The 19,497-nt window shown below is 41.2% G+C and overlaps 1 long non-coding RNA gene across 1 annotated transcript; it reads right to left on the bottom strand.

Annotated features, from left to right (window-relative positions):
* Positions 1-10,120: 10,120 nt before the first annotated feature.
* LOC140594754 (uncharacterized) lies at positions 10,121-16,361 on the bottom strand. Its single transcript, XR_011995985.1, has 3 exons — positions 16,229-16,361; positions 15,819-15,877; positions 10,121-15,410 (listed from the first exon to the last, which is right to left on the bottom strand). It is a non-coding gene; the product is annotated as an uncharacterized lncRNA (long non-coding RNA).
* Positions 16,362-19,497: the final 3,136 nt, after the last annotated feature.

Below are 19,497 nucleotides of genomic sequence, written 5' to 3'. Positions count from 1 at the left end.
ATATTTATCAAATACCTGTCTTAGTCGGATTGAGTCACTGTAACAAAATACCATCGAATGCTTGGCTTAAACAGACATGTGTTTCTTACAGTTCTTGAAGCTGAAAATCCAGGATCAAGGTGCCAGCAGATTCAGTTCCTGGAGTGGGCCTGCTTCCTGGCTTGCAGATATGGCCTTTCCTTGTGCATGGAGGGAGAGGGAGAGAGAGCTCTGTTTTCCTCCTTGTAAAGGGCACTAATCCCATCATGATGATCCCATCCTCATGACTTCATCTAAACCAAATTACCTCCCAAGGGCCTGACCTCCATAGACCACCACATTGCAGGGTAGGGTTTTAATATGAATTTGGGAGTTGGAGCACAAATAACCCGTTACAGTGCTCTATAAAGTCTCCTGTACCATGAGGGTGTTAAGTAAGCCCTTACTGCGAGTACATATGCATATATGCTGCACTTGATCTGAGAACTCTGCAAGGGGCAAAATTATAATGAGCAATTGTCTTGTCTATGTGTGGGGAGGTACCCACCTGTGCCCTTTCCAGAGAAGGTTTGTTGATACCGTTTGTAAAAGGCTTTTCCCATCAGCCACCATGGTTTTGCCTTCCCTTTGTGAGAAGGCAGTTGTTTTCTGGTTCTGGTCCCCTGGGCAGCAGCACATTTGGTCTGCTGCTCCTGCAACACGTGTGTGATACTGAAGGTGCAGTCCTTGTGCAAGTCTGTGTCCAGCTGTGGGGAGCAGGAGAGGGTAAGGAGAGCCAGGTCTGGGTGTGGAAGCTAAGCAAGAACCCTGGCTGGCCAAAGAGATGTGTGGGCACAGTGATCAAGCCTGTGTGCACTCCAGCTCCAGTGCCCACTGGCGTGGCTAAAGCTCAGGGTTGGGATAGTACAATCAGAGACCCAGAGAGAGAAACCTTTAAGCCAAAGAAGTGCATGGAGGAGCAGGCAAGGGCAGGAGCCCAGGGTTTATTTCAGAGAAGGCAGTGTGTGTGTATACAGGGTCCAGTGTCAAAGATGCAATGTGCAGGGGGCCTTTGGTAAGTGTGTGACTATGTCTTCCTCCCTTTGGGGATCAGCTCACCTGAGTCCCTGTTCTCTTGAATCTGAGGGAACACACCGGGGATGGTGATCCATAGTGGGGGGAAATTGGGAAGAAGACTCAGCTGGAAGCGGTTTAGGCCTCAGGCCTTCTATGGGAGAAGCTGTCAAGGGGCCAGGCTGTCTGTCACCATCCTCAGAGCTGCTAGAGTGACAGTCCGTTTTTTTTTTTTTTTAAGATTTTATTTATTTATTCATGAGATACACACAGAGAGAGGCGGAGACACAGGCAGAGGAAGAAGCAGGCTCTCTGTGGGGAGGCCAATGTAGGACTCAATCCTGGGACTCCAGGTTCACGCCCTGAGCTGAAGGCAGACGTTTAACGGCTGAGCCACCCAGGCATCTCATAGAGTGACAGTCCTTTAGGGGCAGAGACAGTTGAGTCCTCCAGGAGAGAGCGTGGCCTGCAGGCCCAGAGGTGGGATCAGTCCTGCCAGATCCAGGATCAGGAAGCCGTGACTGAGTGCCACCCCCAAGCCTGCCATCCTCCTCCATCAGTACAGTAGGGAACAAAATTGCCAATTTCTACACTTTTAGTCTTTTAGGTAAGATAAACACATAATAATCATAAAAATAAATAAGATACTTTAAAATTTGATAAACGTAAGAAGGAATAAAAAATAGATTATTAGAAATTTAAGCTACTTGATCTAGATAAGGTCAACAGAGAAATTTCCCGCAATAAATGACACTTAAGGAGAAACCCAAAAGAATGAAATGGGTTAGCCAGGTCGAGAGGGAGGTGAGGCTGATCAAGGCAGAGAGAAGAGCACATGCCCATAGCCTGAGGTAGAAAGAATTTAATGTGTTACAGAAATTGAAAGAAGACCAGTGTGGCTGAAGGCTGATGAGCAAAGGGAATGAGACAGAGGTAATCACAGTGGATGAAGGTGGGGTAATCCAAGGGACTTGTGGACCGTTGGGAGAGATTTATAGTTTTAAGCACAATAGAAAGCTGACTGAGGATTTCATGCAGGAAAACAATAAAATTTGCATTTTCAACAGATTTGGGTCAAGAATGAGGAAGAGGAGAAGGCCCATTTATGTCATTGCCTGTTTATTTATTTCCCCCAACAAAAATCATCTTGAGAACAGAACCCCCTGTTTTATTGAGTCAAATGCTTGGACAGGGCCTTGCTTCTGGTCCATGTTTGTTAGATAAATGGATTAATATCTAGCACCTTGGATATACCTGTTTAAATTCAGGGCTATGAAGTACTTTACCAGGAAGAAAGCCATCCGGCTATTGGCCAATCACAAAATATGGACTTCAGATGATATGAAGAGAAAACTTACACCCCTCTCTGCCAAGTTCCTTTTTTAAGGATGTGTCCCAGCAAAACTGGGGAGAGAGAAAGACATAAAATCCAGGCAATAGAGGATTCTATCCAGAAAAGCAACAAAGAGCATTCGCCCGAAGGCAGCTATGCAACAAGCCCAGAGAGCAGTCTAGTCTGGAGCTGGAGGACAGAAGCTTCTGGAAAGAGATCTCCAACTTGGAACAAAGAGAGGAGGTAATGAGATCAATGGACTACCCAGTATGAGAATGTTTGAAAACAGTAATCAAAGGGTAGGTAGATGGACGTTCTGATGAGGAGTTTGGAAAAAAAAAATTAAAGAACTGTATTACATAGTCACTATAATGTAGACTCTGATTTTTTTATTTAACTATGGGACAGGTGGGACATGGGAGGCTGGTATAAGGAATACCAGATGTTTAGATCATAACTGACAATACATAATGTTTAAATTTGGTAGAATAGGAGATAGTAAAATAAACGTATTATTTAGAAATATACAGGTAACTGTCTGGTGAGACAGCTCCATGGGATAAATGATGTTGCCTTTGGAATATGGAACCAAGGGATGGTGAAGGGCTTGCTGTGTTTCATTAGAAGCCTACTAAAAAACAAACAAACAAACAAAAAACTATGTGCCTGTATTAGTTTGATGAAATATTTTAAAAACCAAGTGAACCACTGATTTACGAGAAGACTTTCAGGCGAATCAACTTCTCATCTAGCTACCTGGAAGCATACTTGTTCATTTGGAGACCTGGCTTATCTTGGCGTGTTTATTTTGGCCCAGGGAAGTCATTTCTCTGACTCCTTGCTTCTTATTTAGAAGTGAAGGGAATGTCAAGTGACCACTTTTGGCTAATGACAGCAGCCCCTGTGAATGAGTGTCTGATTTACTTGTGTCTAATCTTGACAATAGCTCTTTAAAGTAGGTATTATCATTCCCATTTCACAGATGAAGGAACAGATTCAGAGATATTGCCTTGCCCAAGGTCAATAGGCTAGTTAGAGGTGGAGATGGGACTTGAACTCAGGTTTGCTGACTCCAGAACATAAGCAACTCTGGATAGCAAGCTATGTCTAAGGTCACATCCAGATTTGTCCTCTGCACTGCCGTATGCCCTATGACATCTGCCCCGACCCTTCTATGTCCATCTCCTCACATGAAAGCAAGGCCAATTCCAGCCCTAGCTCTGCTCCAGCGCTATCATGCCTACTGACTTCTGCCTTCACAGTCAACACTTGGATGTATATCCTTCTACTTACCTTCTCTTTAGATGCAAACACATGTCTTTTAAAATAGATGATATTACATGATACATATTATCATACCCTTTGCTATTTTTTCTCATATGTCTTGTCTCTCCACATCAGTTCAGGTTGGTCCAGATCATTTCTTTTCACAACCTATACTATTCCACAGTATAGATAACCTTCATTCATTTAATCTCCCTTTACATTTCACTTGCCACCATTTTATTGTTTTGATCCTTATAGCAACCTTTTGGCAGAGATATTACTATCCTGGCTTGTAAAGATGAAGAACACAGGCTTAGGCAGTTAATTCTTTGGCATCAGCCACTGACATGACAAGAGAAGCTTGACAGGAAATACCACTATCCAGAAACAAACCCAACTCCAAAAAGTGCCCCTCACTGGGCATTGCCCTTGGCCACTGGGAGCTGCTTTACTCCTTCCCAGCAGTAGCCAAGGGCCAATGCCTGGCTGAGGTAGGGAACAAGGGTCCAGTCCTCTTTGCCTCCATTTGGACAACCCTGAAGAGTTGGCTCGAGTGCAAGCTCACTGTAGTATCTGCTGAGGGCTCAGATGTAATCACCCTCTGGTTCCGCCTCCTCTCTGCCCAATCCCACTGTCCTCATTTTCTTACAGTTGTATTTCCTGAGAGCACCTCCCAATCAACCTTGTGCATACAAACTCCTGCACGGAGGGTCTCTCCAGGGCTCTGAGACTAAGACACTACTGTTTTGGGAGTTAGGTGCCTCCTTTATTTTTTTTCCCTCCTTTCTTTAAATAGTCCTTTCTACACACTCTCTTTACATTTGTTCATACCATTTACCAATATCTGATATAATAGTCTGTATTTATTCATTATTTGCTTTTTTCTGTCCCCAGAGCATATGCTCCACGCAGGCAGAGGCTTTGTTTTGTTTTCTGTTGTATTTCTGGCACCTAAAAGAGTCCTGGCACTCCTTAACAATAAAGGACTTCTGGGACACCTGGGTGGCTCAGTTGGTTAAGCAACCAACTCTTGATTTCAGCTCAGGTCAGGATCTCAGGGTCATAAGATGGAGCCCCATGCTGGGCTTCACGCCAAGCATGGAACTTGCTTCAGATTCTCTTCACTCCCTTTCTCTCTCTGTGCCTTGCCCAGCTCACATGTGTGCATGCCCCCCTAAAAAAATTAAAATAAAAAAATAAAGGATTTCTAAATTCCCTGAATAATTGATTCCTTTGGGAGTTTTTGAGACATCATAGAGAAGTGGGTGAGATCATGCTCTTCAGTATTATACAGACTGCTCTATTTCAACCCTGTTACCAAAGGTAACTTTGGACAGGATTCTTAACCCATCTTAGGTTCAGTTTCCTCATCTATAAAATATGGTAAATAGGACCTACATCCCAGTGTTTTTGAGATAACCAAAGGAGATAATGTACACAAAGCCGATGGTGTCTAACTCGAAGAAAGCTCTGAAACATGTGAAGTGATAATTATAATTCTGAACAGATTTCTGAAGAAAAAGGGTAATTATAAAAAAATCACAATTCTAAATTATTTTTCTAGACCATTGTGTTAAAATACTGGGAGAAAATACAATTAGGCAGTAATTATCTCTCCAACCTGCTGCAGGAATATTTTCCCTAATTACAATGTAGATTTCATTAGCTGGTTCTGCAACATTCAGTCCAGGACACAAAAAGCTCATTGGACAAATTACCACCTTGTGCTCACTGGGCACAGGGCCCTTCATCTGAGCAACAAGAGCTCTCCAGCCGTATCATCATCATTTGTAGCAGCCTGCAATGATAGATGTAATTTGGGAAATCTGGAAGTTGGAGAACTGGTTTCAAAGCTGGGTAATAGAGAATTAAGAACATAGAAAGAAGGTTTGACTTTGAGTCCATGTTACTTCATCTGCTGGCCATGCCAACTTGAACAGGAGACCTATCCACCCATCCATCATCCACCCTCCCATCCATCCATCCATTCAACCTTTGCTCAGCACTTCTATGTAACAATCACTGTACTAGACCCAGGAGATAGGAATGAACAATTCCAGCCCCCAAGGAGCACACCCTCTAGTGGGAAAGAGAGAAAACAACTTCATGTCCAAGTAGGAAGCATTGGAGTTGTGTGGAAATGTGCCTAGATGGGGCCTAGTCCTGTGTTGGGACCAGCGAAACCAGGTGAGGCTTGCTGGAGAAATTGATTAAGTCAGTCAAAATTCCAGGCAGAGAGAATGACGCATGAGTAGAGATGGAGAAATGAGGCACATTAGCGAACTCTGAATAGTTGAATAAGACCAGGATAGGAATGCCGGGCAGAGAATGAGGGCCATTAAATGCCTTCTTAACCTATGCTAGGTATTATATACTAGCATTGGGGATACACAGTTTAAAAAAGGCAGGATCCATACCATTTAGAAGCTCACAGTCCACTGAAGGCAGCAGAAAAGTAAAGAGGCAAGGAAAAACCAGTTCTACTGGGGCTTTGACAGAGGGCTCAGCTGAAGGGCTTTAATCCAGTCTAGAGTAGAGAGTCAAGGCAGGCTTCTAGGTAGAAGGGATGTTTAAATTTTGAGTCACACAGAAGACATGGTTGGAACAGGGGACGTGTTCCATATGAAAGTAGAGGAGTATATAGGCCTGCTGGGTGGAGCTCTGTGTGTTAGGATTCACCAAATAGTTCAATATGATTAGAACAAAGAGTGCACGTGTGTGTGCATGTGCATATGTGTCTGTGTGTTGGGGGGGGGGGGGCGGAGAACTGGCAAGACATGAGACTAGAGAAGGGATAGGGGCACATCCTGAGTCTTCCAAGCATCTGTGTTGGACCTGGTGCAGAAAGCTTGGTGAGCCTTTGGAAAATCTTAAGCAAAGTACTTACATGCTCAGATTTGTGCTCCATCAAAACAAAACAAAAACAGAACAAAATGCATCTGGCTGTAGTGTAGAGGGTAGAGGGATACCTACGGGAAGCAGAGAGATTACTTTTGAAAATACAAGCTGTTCTTCTTATGAATTCACTTCTCCCAGGTTCAGCCATAATGGGGAAGACAGAGAACCATGTTGAAGCAAAATTTTTAACTGTAAGGTCCATTTCTTCTGTCGAGGTAATAGACTAATACTCCAATGGCTTTATCTACTGCTTTGGGGTGTATCATGGTGCAGGATCTATGAGCATGGGATTTTCTTAGTTTCCCAGAGAAGGCAGGGTTGCCCATGAGGTGTGATCCAGGAGCACTGGCAATGGGAAGCTCATCATCTCCCATCCTGGCCTTGACTGAGTCTGTGACTTGGACAAGTCACTTGTCATCTCTGGGTATCAGTTCTCTCACCCAAAAATTAGGAGATGGAACTAAATTTCTCCTTCGGTTCCTTCCAGGTCTGAAACCAATACCATGATAGTTTGGCAAGCTGATTTTAGAATCCTATGGATCTCGGTCTGAATTCTGTGTCTGCCACTTCTGGCTGCACGACCTCGGATAAGCTCCTTGAGCACTCGAAGGCTAAGTTTAAAGTGGGGATAATAGAACTTCCTGCATGGCCATGGTGGGGAATTAATGTGATATTGTACAAAAAGCGTTTAGCCCTACATCTATAAATGGATGGATGCTATTATTATAAAATGCCTTGATGAATGAAAATGGCTGACCTGGAGAGACCATAAAAAACAACGAAATTCACCCCTAGATCACACAATGTCAAGGAACTGGACAACGAAATGTGTCACAGTGTTTATAAATGCATTGATCTGGGCAGTGTTTTCTGAGGATTGGGCTGGCGAACCTTGCAGGGCTGGGATCATCGTGCCCATCCACCGTGACAGAGCGCCCTCTGGCGGTCCTGGAGTCAACATTTTCATTAAGATGATTGAAGAGCAGATGTGGCTTTGTGGATTTATAAAGCAAACAGCAAGGATTTGTGTGTTCGTTAATCTTAGATCAAGCTAATATAGCTAATCTTAGATAAAGCTAGTAAAGTATCGTTAATTATATCACCTCTAATAGTAATTCTTTAGTCAACTTTTCCATAAAAGTCATGTTCCAGGCATTTATTAGATCTTGCAGTTCTAAAAGACAAAATTACATTTTAAATTAAAACATAAATTATATCGAACGTTTGAATTGCACATAAAATCTTCACAGTAGTTCTTTGTGCTATGAAATTGAAAATAATTTGGCATCACTCAGAAGGACGGTGCAGTAGCAGAACCGGGGTTTTCTCAAGGTGGCCTTGCTGCAGCAATGGGCTGTGTGACTTTAAGCAAAGTGTTTAATTTCTGGGGACCTGTTTCCTCATCTTAGGATAGAGGAGTCTAGGCCCGAACGTTTCCAATGTCTTTTCCAGCTCTCAGGGTCTTTGATTTGAGGGAGAAATGTTTTCCATTATCTTTTATCTTTTTATCTATTAGGACTCTGGCTTCAAAGAAATTTGATGTCCACTTTTCTTTATAAACCGGGGGTCTCAAGCACAGTATTTAAGGCCCATGTGAAGATGAATTTATAACATTTTATAAAATGAACTCCAGCTATCTGTAGCAGAAATCGCTGGTTATTAACAAAGATTCATGTTCTCCTTCCATCGGGTAAAATTTTGTGCAGAAGCAACACCCCAAAAGGACTCCGCTTAGAGTCCCTCTTTGCATCCAGGGGGGACCATATTAGTTCTTGACCAAAAAGTTATTAGCCATAAGTAATGTGTGTCCTCCAAGCCAAGGTAGGTAAGTATCAAGTGTGTTCCCCCATTCCTTCTCATTCCCCTTGTCCTCAAATGGATGACACTTGGGATACGTGGAGTCACAAGATGACAGAGCCACACGGAAAAGTACGTGGGTGCCTGAATTACCTACTGGAGATGTGCTGCCCGGGAGAGCCACCCAATCAGAACACCTGCAACAGACTCTGTGTGAGTGAGAAATAAACTTTCACTGTGTTGAGGTGCTGATAGTTAAGGGTGGCTTTTCACAGGAGCTAACTTTAATTATCTCAACATATTCTCCAACTGCATGATGCTGAGATCTAACTTGAGGCATTGTATCAAAGCAAACTGATCTCATAAAAGCATATTCTCGCACTCTCTCTAGGAGAGAGGTGGAACTAGCTTACTCAATGTTTTCTGGTTAGGAGAGCAGTACTGCTCTGAAAAACGTCTTACCAAGATTTCCTTTGAACTATTCAATTTTGTTACACAAAATGAGTCTGATGTAGACAATCTTCCGGTTATGGGTGGGCACAGGCGCTGCAATTACTGCTGAGTCATATCTGTCAGGTGTTTGGGAAAAAAACAAAGTTCAATCACCGCTGATCTAGAAAAAAATGACTAAGCAGTTAAACGGCATTCTGAAACTTTCCAGTTCTTCTGTATTTTAAAGTGACCTTGTTAATGGGGGATTCGTGGGGGAGGTGGGAAAGGAATCACTGATTACACCTAGTAACAGGTATTGGAGTTACTCGTTGATAAGTCTTGTTTTTGATAACAGGAAAAATATGGGAAGACAAAAGCAAGGGTCTTTCTAAAAAAACATTGTGTAATTTTTAAGTAGGCTCCATGCTCGAAACTACAACTGTGAGATCAGAACTGATCAAGAGTCAGATGTTCAACCGACTGAGCTGCCCAGGAGCCTGAAAAGCAAGTTTTTTACTTAGCTATATCTCTGCAAACACTGACAATATTTTATTTAAGCTAGCCTTCTATGGGAAGATAATTGAGACTCAGTGATGTAGAAACACATCAGCGACACTAAGAAAAACCATTACAGTACAAATAGGATTGCAGGATGATGTTGATGTAGAGTTATTGGCTGAGTATGATGCGGGTCACAATCAGAAAATTACAGCAAATGTTTAATAAGCAAAGCATCCACACAAGCTGCACAAAGGAATGAACTTCTAATGAAGTAAATGTCTTGTAGAATTAAAACTCTTAGGATTTTATTGTACTTTGCCACCTAAATTATATCATTTAGGAGCCTTGAGTTCAAATTGGTTCTGTAAACGAGATGATAAATGTGGCTGTACTACTCTGAGGAAAATTAGCTTATAGAAATGGAAGATTTTTCTGCAGATACTAACAACATTTAAAGGGTACATAGATCTTGATCTGGCATCTAAACTTCTAGGAATCTCTTCAGAGAAATACGAAGTGCGCAAAAAAAAGGAATAATTTTTCATAGAAAAATGGAAACCTCTAAATAACGTTCATCAATAAAAAACTGATTGGATCAATGATGGCAAATCTGTGCTGTAGAATGCTGTGTACCTCTTGCCAAGAATGAATAGATATTTATGTGCTGTTGTAGGAAGAAGTCCTCAATGAGAGGACAGAAACTGAAGATATATAGTATGACCCAGTAGGTCCTTGTTATGTTTTAAATTGATAGTGAAACAGGGGCCCAAGGGTGCAAGAACACCTGACTCCAGGTTCCTCAAATAGATCAGGTTTGATTGGCCACTTGCCACTGAAAAAATCCAAAGGCAGAGAAGTGGGTGGTGGTGAAATAAGAGAGGAATTTATTTCTGTGAGGCCAATACCAGAAAGGTAGGCAGTGGACGAAAGTTACAAAGACTGTCTCCAAAGTGCTGGAAAGACTTCTAGATGTCTATCAGGAAAATATGAGACAAAGGCAGATGGGTACATGCAGCCCGGGGAAGTAAAGGTCAGGTTGATCTCTTCCCTAGGGCCAATCACATGAGGTCTTGCTGGTGTCAGGGCAGTCCCTGTTAGTTGAGGGGGTCGTTTTGGTCCCCATCAGGGGACACTTTGCCGACAGGGTCCTTTGCCTGAGTTAGGAAATGAGCTGGAAAAAAAAAGAACTTCATTAATTAGGAAGTGCAGACTGAGGTCAGAATGGAGGTAGTTGATATCTTCTTTTCAAATCCCTACCGTGAAATCTCCATTCCACTTCTACGGAAAGAGATGGGATGACAACCGTATCTTCTCTAGCTACTTTCTGCTGCCTGGGATGACGTAGGGGTTTAGGAATGGAACACTTTGACAGGTAGAGGAACTTCATTTTAGGAGTTTCTCCAAAATAAGCACTAAGGGCATCTCTAGGCTTGTGTGAATAGCACAGGCTCCCACCTGACAAATACTAAAAGTCAAACAATCATCACAAGAAAAAAGCACAAGAAATATAGCAATGCTTAACAGCATATTTCCATTAGGAAAGAATCTAATTTAGCCAACTGCAAAAAGGATCTAGAGCTAGGGCATCTGTAGTAGTGATGTGTTTGTTTAAATCTTTCAAGGCTTCAGTTACATTTTTTGAGTAATTTGGAATATATATATACAACATTCTGTTTTAATGAGAGCACAGCTTCCTCTTTGGGCCACAATCAAGATATTGAGGGCCATTTGGTGGGGAAGGACTATGGTTTTCGAATTTGTGTGGTTTCATCATTTAGAAGGGTGACTGTGTGCTGGGTTTGGTTAAAGGCGGCTGCTGTATGCTTGGGTAAAGCCTCTACTTGTAATTCTACACTAGTAGAGGTGGCTCCTCCAACAAATATGGTTAAGGGATAAAACCATCAAGAAGCCTTCTTTGCCTCGTGTCTAGCTAGCTTTTAACAATATCCCAGTTACAAGGAATCACTGGCAAGTGGGAGATGACTCATCTCAGGAGACATGTGCATCCCCAAGTACACCATCCAATCCAATCTTCCATCCATTATTTTCATGAGTCCATAGTGAACCCCATAAAGTAGGGGTATGCACTGGCTTTTAAGGAGTGATTTTGCCATCTGAGCCACATAGAATTGGTCAAAGTTATAGCTGAGTTACACAGTCAATTGTTGGGGGAATCCATCCATCGTCCAGCTGTTGAAAAATCATATGCCTGTGGGGTCCTTATATTATCCCCACAGAATAAGGGGATTGTCTATACATGGGCTATTGTGGCAATTTCTCTGAGGTTTATTTACCTCTAGGTATCTAGCTTAAGCAAACAACAAACATTCAAAGACCATCAGAACTAGAATCTAACTTCCGCAAGGGTGTGTGTTACTGAGACATCATTTTTCTCTCTAAAATCACCCTTATTTCCTCAAAGATAGCCAAATTATGACTAATTCATTTGTAAAACAAGTCCAGTTTTACCAAACTTGGCCTAATTTTTTACATAAGCAGAGCAAGAATGATGATTTGTGATACTAGTTCTTTTTAAATCTGCCTTGCTGGAAATATATAGAATTTCTGATTGAACTTTTAACAGCCTCTCAAAGCCAGAAGCCACACCAAATACTTGTCATCAGATTTGCCTGGAATACCTATAGATTTGGGTGAATTCCTCTTCTCAAGGTCCCCCAGAATATCCTTAGGTTCCTGCACCTGCCGGGAAGGGACATTCTTTACTCAGCAGGTAAGGCTGCTAGGAACTCTGTAAGCAAGGTGTCAGGCCAACATTTCAAGAGGGCTCTATTGGCTCCATAAAGTCAACCTTAGTTCCTTAAAGATATCTGGTCATGTCTGCCTATGCACATCTCTGTCAAATATGACTTTCCAGTCAAAGCCTCAGTAATATAAGCAGTGTTTTCAGTGGTGTCCTGCTACAAGGAGAACAGATTCTTTTTTATTTTTTCACCTCATTAATTTTTATTTGTGTGTGTCTTACATAATAAGATGGGTTTTTAAAAAATTTTGCACATTTTTTTATTGGAGTTTGATTTGCCAACATATAGCATATCACCCAGTGCTCATCCCGTCAAGTGCCCCCCTCAGTGCCCGTCACCCAGTCACCCTAACCCCCTGCCCACCTCCCTTTCCACTACCCCTTGTTGGTTTCCCAGAGTTAGGAGTCTCTCATGTTCTGTCTCCCTTTCTGATATTTCCCACTCATTTTCTCTCCTTTCCCCTTTAATCTCTTTCACTATTTTTTATATTCCCCGAAGGAATGAGACCATATAATGTTTGTCCTCCTCTGACTGACTTACTTCACTCACCATAAAACGCTCCAGTTCTACGCATGTTGAAGCAAATGGTGGGTATTCATCGTTTCTAATGGCTGAGGAATATTCCATTGTATACATAAACCACATCTTCTTTATCCATTCATCTTTCGATGGACACCGAGGCTCCTTCCACAGTTTGGCTACTGTGGACATTGCTGCCAGAAACATCGGGGTGCAGGTGTCCTGCCGTTTCACTGCATCTGTATCTTTGGGGTGAATCCCCAGCACTGCAATTGCTGGGTCGTAGGGTAGCTCTATTTCTAACTCTTTGAGGAACCTCCACACAGTTTTCCAGAGAGGCTGTACCAGCTCACATTCCCACCAACAGTGCAAGAGGGTTCCCCTTTCTCCACATCCTCCAAGGAGAACAGATTCTTATTGAACTTAGCAAATAATTATAATTGCCATGAAAGAAAGCATACTCGCTGAGAGTTTCTAAATTCTGAGGGTTGAGGTAGGGAGAAAAGTTAAATGTTTAAATTTGTTTACAAAGGAATATTTTATCATATTTTTTCTGTAAATCATAGATATCTTAAGAGAAAAAGTTTCCTTAAATCTGGAATCTGGGGGAGCAAACATTAGAAAATCAGCAATGTTTCAAGAGTCACAAAAACTATAATCATTTCCTCAATTCATTCAACCCATGTTACTAATTCCTGTTCTGTTTGAATGCAGCTTTCCCTCTAGTTCTCGAAACTCTTACTCAAAGGCAGTTCTCTTAGTTTAAAAGTATCAGAAAACTGTATTTGTCCAAAGTCATTTTTATGCATCTCCTTGATGAAACGCAGTTTGCAAGAGCATCAGAACAAGAGCTATAAATGACAAAAGACTCAACAATGGGCTTGGTTAGAGATCTGATGAGACTTCATTATAATGCAGTTGACAAGGTAATCCTCTTATCTCTATGACACACGTTTCAATAATCAGAATGTCAAGTGACCTTATATCAGGACATATTAAAACTTTAGGGATTTCATATAATTTCTAGACCAGTTACAGCATTTACTCATACAATATAACCCAGGAAGGTTTATCAACATTCGTTTAACATGCTTCCATGTAACTTAACATACCAAATAAACTAGCCTAATTAGTCAAAAAGACTACATTTAGAATTTGAATCTTGTGAAGTTTATTAAAAACCTCAGAAGGTTTTTAAGGACATGCTTAAATAGGATTCAGATAATTATAAAACTCAATATTTAATTATTTATTCAAGGTGGCATTAAGAGATTCTAAAGGCAGATACAGAAGGTCACACAGTTGTTCGCAAAACTTAGCTCTTTCAATGTGGAGAAGTTTTAACTTTAAAGGAATCAACAACGTGGTTTGATAAAGACAATGTGGTTTTCTGGGCAGATAAAGAAAAAAATTTGTTTACAATTTCTTAACAAGTGCAGACCTACAATCTAAGAGGGAACTTTGTCTTTTTAATAGAGAGAAAACCCAAATCCCAATCTTATACTAGAGTGTTTTTAAAAAAAATCACTCATTTCAAATCTTGGTCCTGGCAATACATACAATTCTTTTCCAAAGATTCCCCTTCACAAACCTACAAATTTTTCATTCATGAATTTTTCATGCATTTTGTCCTTAGCTTTCTCTCTCTAAATAATCAGTCTTGTTCTAGGACAAAATTACTTTCTTTTCAACAAAAATATATTCCTGTTCTTCATGCCTTTCTTATCAAAAACATAGCTTATTTTCCTTGCATACAAGGTTGCTTTCTTTATCATTTTTCTGGCAGTCCTGATTACATTTATCAGAATTTTTACTTAGAACCTTAGTTTCCAGTGCAAACTAGCTAGTGAATGAGTGTGTACTATTACACCAGAATTCTTTAACTCAGTTTATGAATATATTTCCTAATTTCTGGAAACATGTGCTTCTCCACAATAGAATCTTTCAATTATGCATAAGGCCTACTGCAGCGTCTGGGTTCTCTGTAACAAGAAGCCAAAGCCGATACAGTGATGTTTAGTAATTAATATTTAAGTATTTTATCTTTTTTTTTAATAGAAGATAGTATTTCTTTTTTTTTTTTTTTTAAGATTTTATTTATTTATTCATGTGAGACACCAAGAGAGAGGCAGAGACACAGGCAGAGGGAGAAGCAGGCTCCATGCAGGGAGCCTGATGCGGGACTTGATTACGGGTCTCCAGGATCACACTCTGGGCCAAAGGCAGACGCTTAACCGCTGAGCAACCCAGGTGTCCCTATTTTGTCTTATTTGGAAATTATTTAGGTGATTAATGAGTTCAAACCCATTTGTTATTTAACCTAGCAAAACTTCAGTTCTTGGTTACCAAAGATGTTGAAAGCTATACACCTTTTTAGTCAACATACTTGCTCTTAACAATTACCCATGAAAGCTTTATGAGAGAGACAAAATTATCCATCATTTTACATCAAATTGCAACAGATTAAACATGAGTTTAATTCAGGTAGAAATTGATAACTGTATTATAATTGATGTTTGATAGCTCTGAAAGGCATGTCTATTTTAGTTAAACCAGCAAACTTAAATTAGCTTTAATGATGATATGTCACACCTGTGTCCAGTGTGCGTCAGTCTCTCTACTCCCCATTGTCAGTTTTACCTGGAGCTCCTGTGAGGAAATCTCACGTGGGCAGTTTGAGCCCGTGGGTCCCTTCATGCTGACTTGGGAGGTGCTCCAGTTTGAACCTCCAAAGGAGATGGCCTGACAGCTTGGGGTGCTTTCACTCAACAGTGATGGTAGGAGGAGCAGGAGGATGGTGTAGGAGGCCACTAAGAAGCACCGGGAGTGGTGCACACACAGAAGGAGAGGCCAGGGTGCCACTGTCGAGGCTGGAAGTGGACTCAAGGTTAGGACTAACACCCCTTCATCTATCTAACACCCCTTCATCTATCTCTTGTCTTCCGTCTGTCTCGCCTTCAGAATAGGCTTTTACTCCAGTTGATTTTCAGGTCTTTGCACCAAATTATTCAAAAATATATCCTAGTGCACTTTCTTGGGAAAACAAAAAGATTCCGTCTTCCTAGGCAAAAGCTCAGAAAGAACACAGAAGAAATACAATTATGGCTAAATGAAGCTCAGAGTACTGATGTTAGCATTCATTCTGCCCCAAAAGTCAGAGCTTCACTGACTGAACCAAACGGCTTTCCAGAACAAATTGGGAGAGCCAAACAACCCTCCCTGCCAGCCCTCACACCACCACCATCATTTGGAGGCAACCAGATGAGAGGAAGGAATACCAGAGAGCCATTCGGTGGCCGTCTTTCCTCTGAGCTTCGCATCCATGGGCCAGGCAGTCCTGGAATAAAAAGTCCTCTTCTTAGTCGTAGGGTTATAACTAAAGGTACACCAGCCAATATTCTCCCCAGAGGCCTTCGGGAGGGGTTAGCATCCCCTATCTTGTACACACACACACACAAATTCCAACAGAGATCTCCCCAAGTGCATACCCCGGCTTCCCGTTTACCTCCCTCCCACCCATTCCTTTCCAAGGGCACCTTCACAAATTAGAACAGCCCCTGCCACAACTCAAGGAACACGAGCCTGAATAAATGGGTTATGAAAACCTGAAATAAATGGTTCCAAAGAACCCAAGAGCAGGGAACCACGGAAGGATGGGTTCCAATGTACACCTGTGGAGGGAACTTACCAGGAGCCAAATTCCTAGGGCCTGCTTATTCTTCAACCTGTTTCTCTGCTTCACCAAATGCAGGTAAGGCAGTTGATGCAGTTCAGGGCAAAGTTGCAAGAAAATCTTTGCAACAAAACAAGTTTCAGCAGCTGCCCAGGACTTCCTGTCCTCTGCACTGGGGGTGGGGGTGGGGGGGGAGGCGGGGCATTCACCACAGGAGCGGACTCTGACAACCACAGCCACCTGCTGGGTCAACAGCTGTGCCCTGGTGCACCGCCCACACCAACCACTCTGCGGGGGGGGAGGGGAGACCCCAAGGAGGCTGGGCAAACTGAAAAGATAGTTCCACGCTGGCTTGCCAATAATTGCCTGGTCCCAAACAGGCCTGGTTCAGCCACTTGCCGACAAAACCCAAAGGCAGAGAGAGGAGTGGGGGTGAAACAAGAAAGGAGTTTATTTCAGCGGCCACCACCGGGAAGAGAGCCAACTAGTGGCTCAAAGTCTGTCTCCAAAGTGAGAAGAGACTTCTCCCAGGTGTATCAGGAAAACGTGGGGCTAAGTGGACGGGTACAAGCAGGTGGGCAGTAAAGGTCAGGTGGATCACTGTGTCGGGGCCAGTCACGCAGGCTCTTGCTGGCTCAAGGCAGGCCGTTAACCAAGGGGTGGTTTTGGTCCCTATTGAAGGATGCTTTGCTCACAGCATCTTTTTGCCCGAGTTGATAAGCTGGGAAGAACTTGGTCAATTAGAAAGTACAGACTGAGGTCAGAATGGAAGTAGGTAAAGTCGTCTTTCAAGAGGTTTTGTATATGATAGGAAAAAAGACTGGGGAGTTAAAGACCGGTGAGTTAATTCTGATCTTAAGATGAGATTTTCTTTCACTTTATAGCTTCTGTATCCTTAGTTGCCTCAATGTGAATTACCTAACGAACACCTCCATATACCCTACCCTCTGGCCAAAGACTCACCATTCTCGATTTCCCACTTATCTCCGAACCTGTGCTAAGGTCACCTCTCTGAAACATCTTTCCCCAAATGTCGCTTACCAAACCCTGCCAGGATGTCTAAAGATGAGGTCTTCCAAGAAATCGATCTCACTGCTCACATTCTAGAGAATTATTTGTCTAAACACCTATTGCCCTTGAAGTCTTTACAGGCATTTATAATCCATTCCAGTTTGTATCTTAGTGTCTTACTTATCCATGTTGGGTTTTATGTGTTTCCCACTTACTAGGTAATAGGCTTCTTGTGGGACAAAAATCAAGATTTACTCATCTTTGTGTCCGCTACAAAGCTCAACATAATAAGACATTCAACCAATGTTTGAATTAATGGGGCATATTTGCAATTCAATGTGTATGCTGCTAAAACTTAGAAAGACATCAAATGATTCACCACCATTTTTTCTCAGAATTTTATTTATATAGAATCTTCAGAATGTTTCCCTTTAATTTTTATCACAAGCTAAAAATCTCAAAGCTTAAAATCAGATATTTTATAACATGTCATTGTTTAGTACAGGGAGAAGAGTCCAACCATTTTGAGAAGCTTTCATAACTGTATAAACAATATTTACAATATTATTTAATATAGATTTAGACAACGTGGCATCATATTTAAATGTACAAAATAGTTTATGTCATATCTTTTAATTATAGAACATTCCAAAATTCAAAGTAATAAAAGAAATCCATCAACACTAATAACATTTAGGGAACAATAGCAATAGGTTCATCGATAATCACAGTAAACTTATATGATACATATACATAATACACAATTTACAATTTACACATCAAATACACAAATTCAAAGATCTATGACCAGTCTATTTAAATCATGCTGGATTCTAAATACTATTTTATAATTCATAGCTTGAAACAAATGTTCTGTGGTAACCTATGAAACAGGAGTACAAACTATGAAATCCTAGTTAAAATTCTTCTTAAATCCTAAGAGACTACTCTAGGAAACCTCAAAGACAGCACATAAGGCATTTTTCCCTGAAATTAAAATTCTTATGAATATATTCATAAATATATTCAAAGGAAGAAAATACAAACAACCCAGATATCATGAGTTAATTTTACCTTCTCAAATTTAGTTCAGTACAGAGCATCTGGTATAATCACAGCTTCTCTGGGAAGTTTTGATTTTCTCCTGATTTAGGGGGCTAACATATTTATTCTCTGCCTTTTTCCACCAAAAATTTAAGGTGGCTAAAAAGATTCAGAAAATGCCAGAAAGCACAAATTACAGGGCAAATGAAAAAAACAGAGAAAACAGAGTTTTGAGGAATAGAATACATAAAACCATTTAAGAAAAGGTCAGAAATTTAATTGAAGTATGTGACATTATTCTCCATAGTGACTTCCTGGAAATATTCCAAATTTTATATTGATTTGTAAGAAAACTATTTAAAATTGCTGGTAAACTAAGAATACTGATCAAATTTTGTATTAATCATGATAGAGATGATGATAAAAATGTGCTTTTTCCTTTGTGCTTGGATGAAGTAAGTTTTCCTAAATGCCATGATGTAGGACTCTAGACTTAAGGCTCTTACTGTTGGTAAAGGAGAGTGTCGATAAAAAAAATATAAAGTTTGGGTGCCCTTATTTAATTTCTACTGAGAAATCCATCCACTGAATGCCTGTTGATGACCTGAGGATGGACAGCTGTATGTCAGGTGGTCAGATGTCCATAAGTCTCTTTATCCACAGGTAAAGCATCAATCCTGAAGCATCCTGCCATTACATCACTTCCTGCAAGTCCTCCAGCTCACCTCGTTAGGACCCAGGAAGAAAAACATGACCAACTGAAGAGCAGGAGGCCTGCACAGATTGGCCTGTTGACACTGCAATCACCCTGTTGCCCAGACAGTTGCAGAGGCTCTGACCCTGCTTACTTAACAGTCTGCACATCACAGACCTCACCTCTACTCCTGTGGGGGAGGAGAGTTTTGGAGAGAAGGCATGGAAGCATTAATCAGCTTCCATGAAATACGAATGGGTCTGTTCAACTCTATCCTTCTAGGCCCCACTTTCAACAAATGTTATATGAACCATTTGTACCTATGTGCCAAGAGGTAAGAAGTAGAGGAAGTGGGTATAAAGTGGGAGTGTGTTTGAAGGAAATGAAGAAATAAAAGGTGGTAGGATATGTGGCATTAGCTTCACAACTACAGATTAAGGATCAGAACAAAAATATCCACTTGAAAGCTAAAACTATTCACTGTGTATCTTTTTTTTTTTTTTTTTTTTTTTAGGAGGATGATTTTTCCCAAGCA

Source organism: Vulpes vulpes, chromosome 12, assembly GCF_048418805.1.
Source record: "Vulpes vulpes isolate BD-2025 chromosome 12, VulVul3, whole genome shotgun sequence".
In the NCBI taxonomy this organism is placed as follows: Eukaryota; Metazoa; Chordata; class Mammalia; order Carnivora; family Canidae; genus Vulpes; species Vulpes vulpes.
The sequence above is the reverse complement of the archived record's forward strand: the minus strand, read 5'-3'. Positions and strand labels throughout refer to the sequence as shown.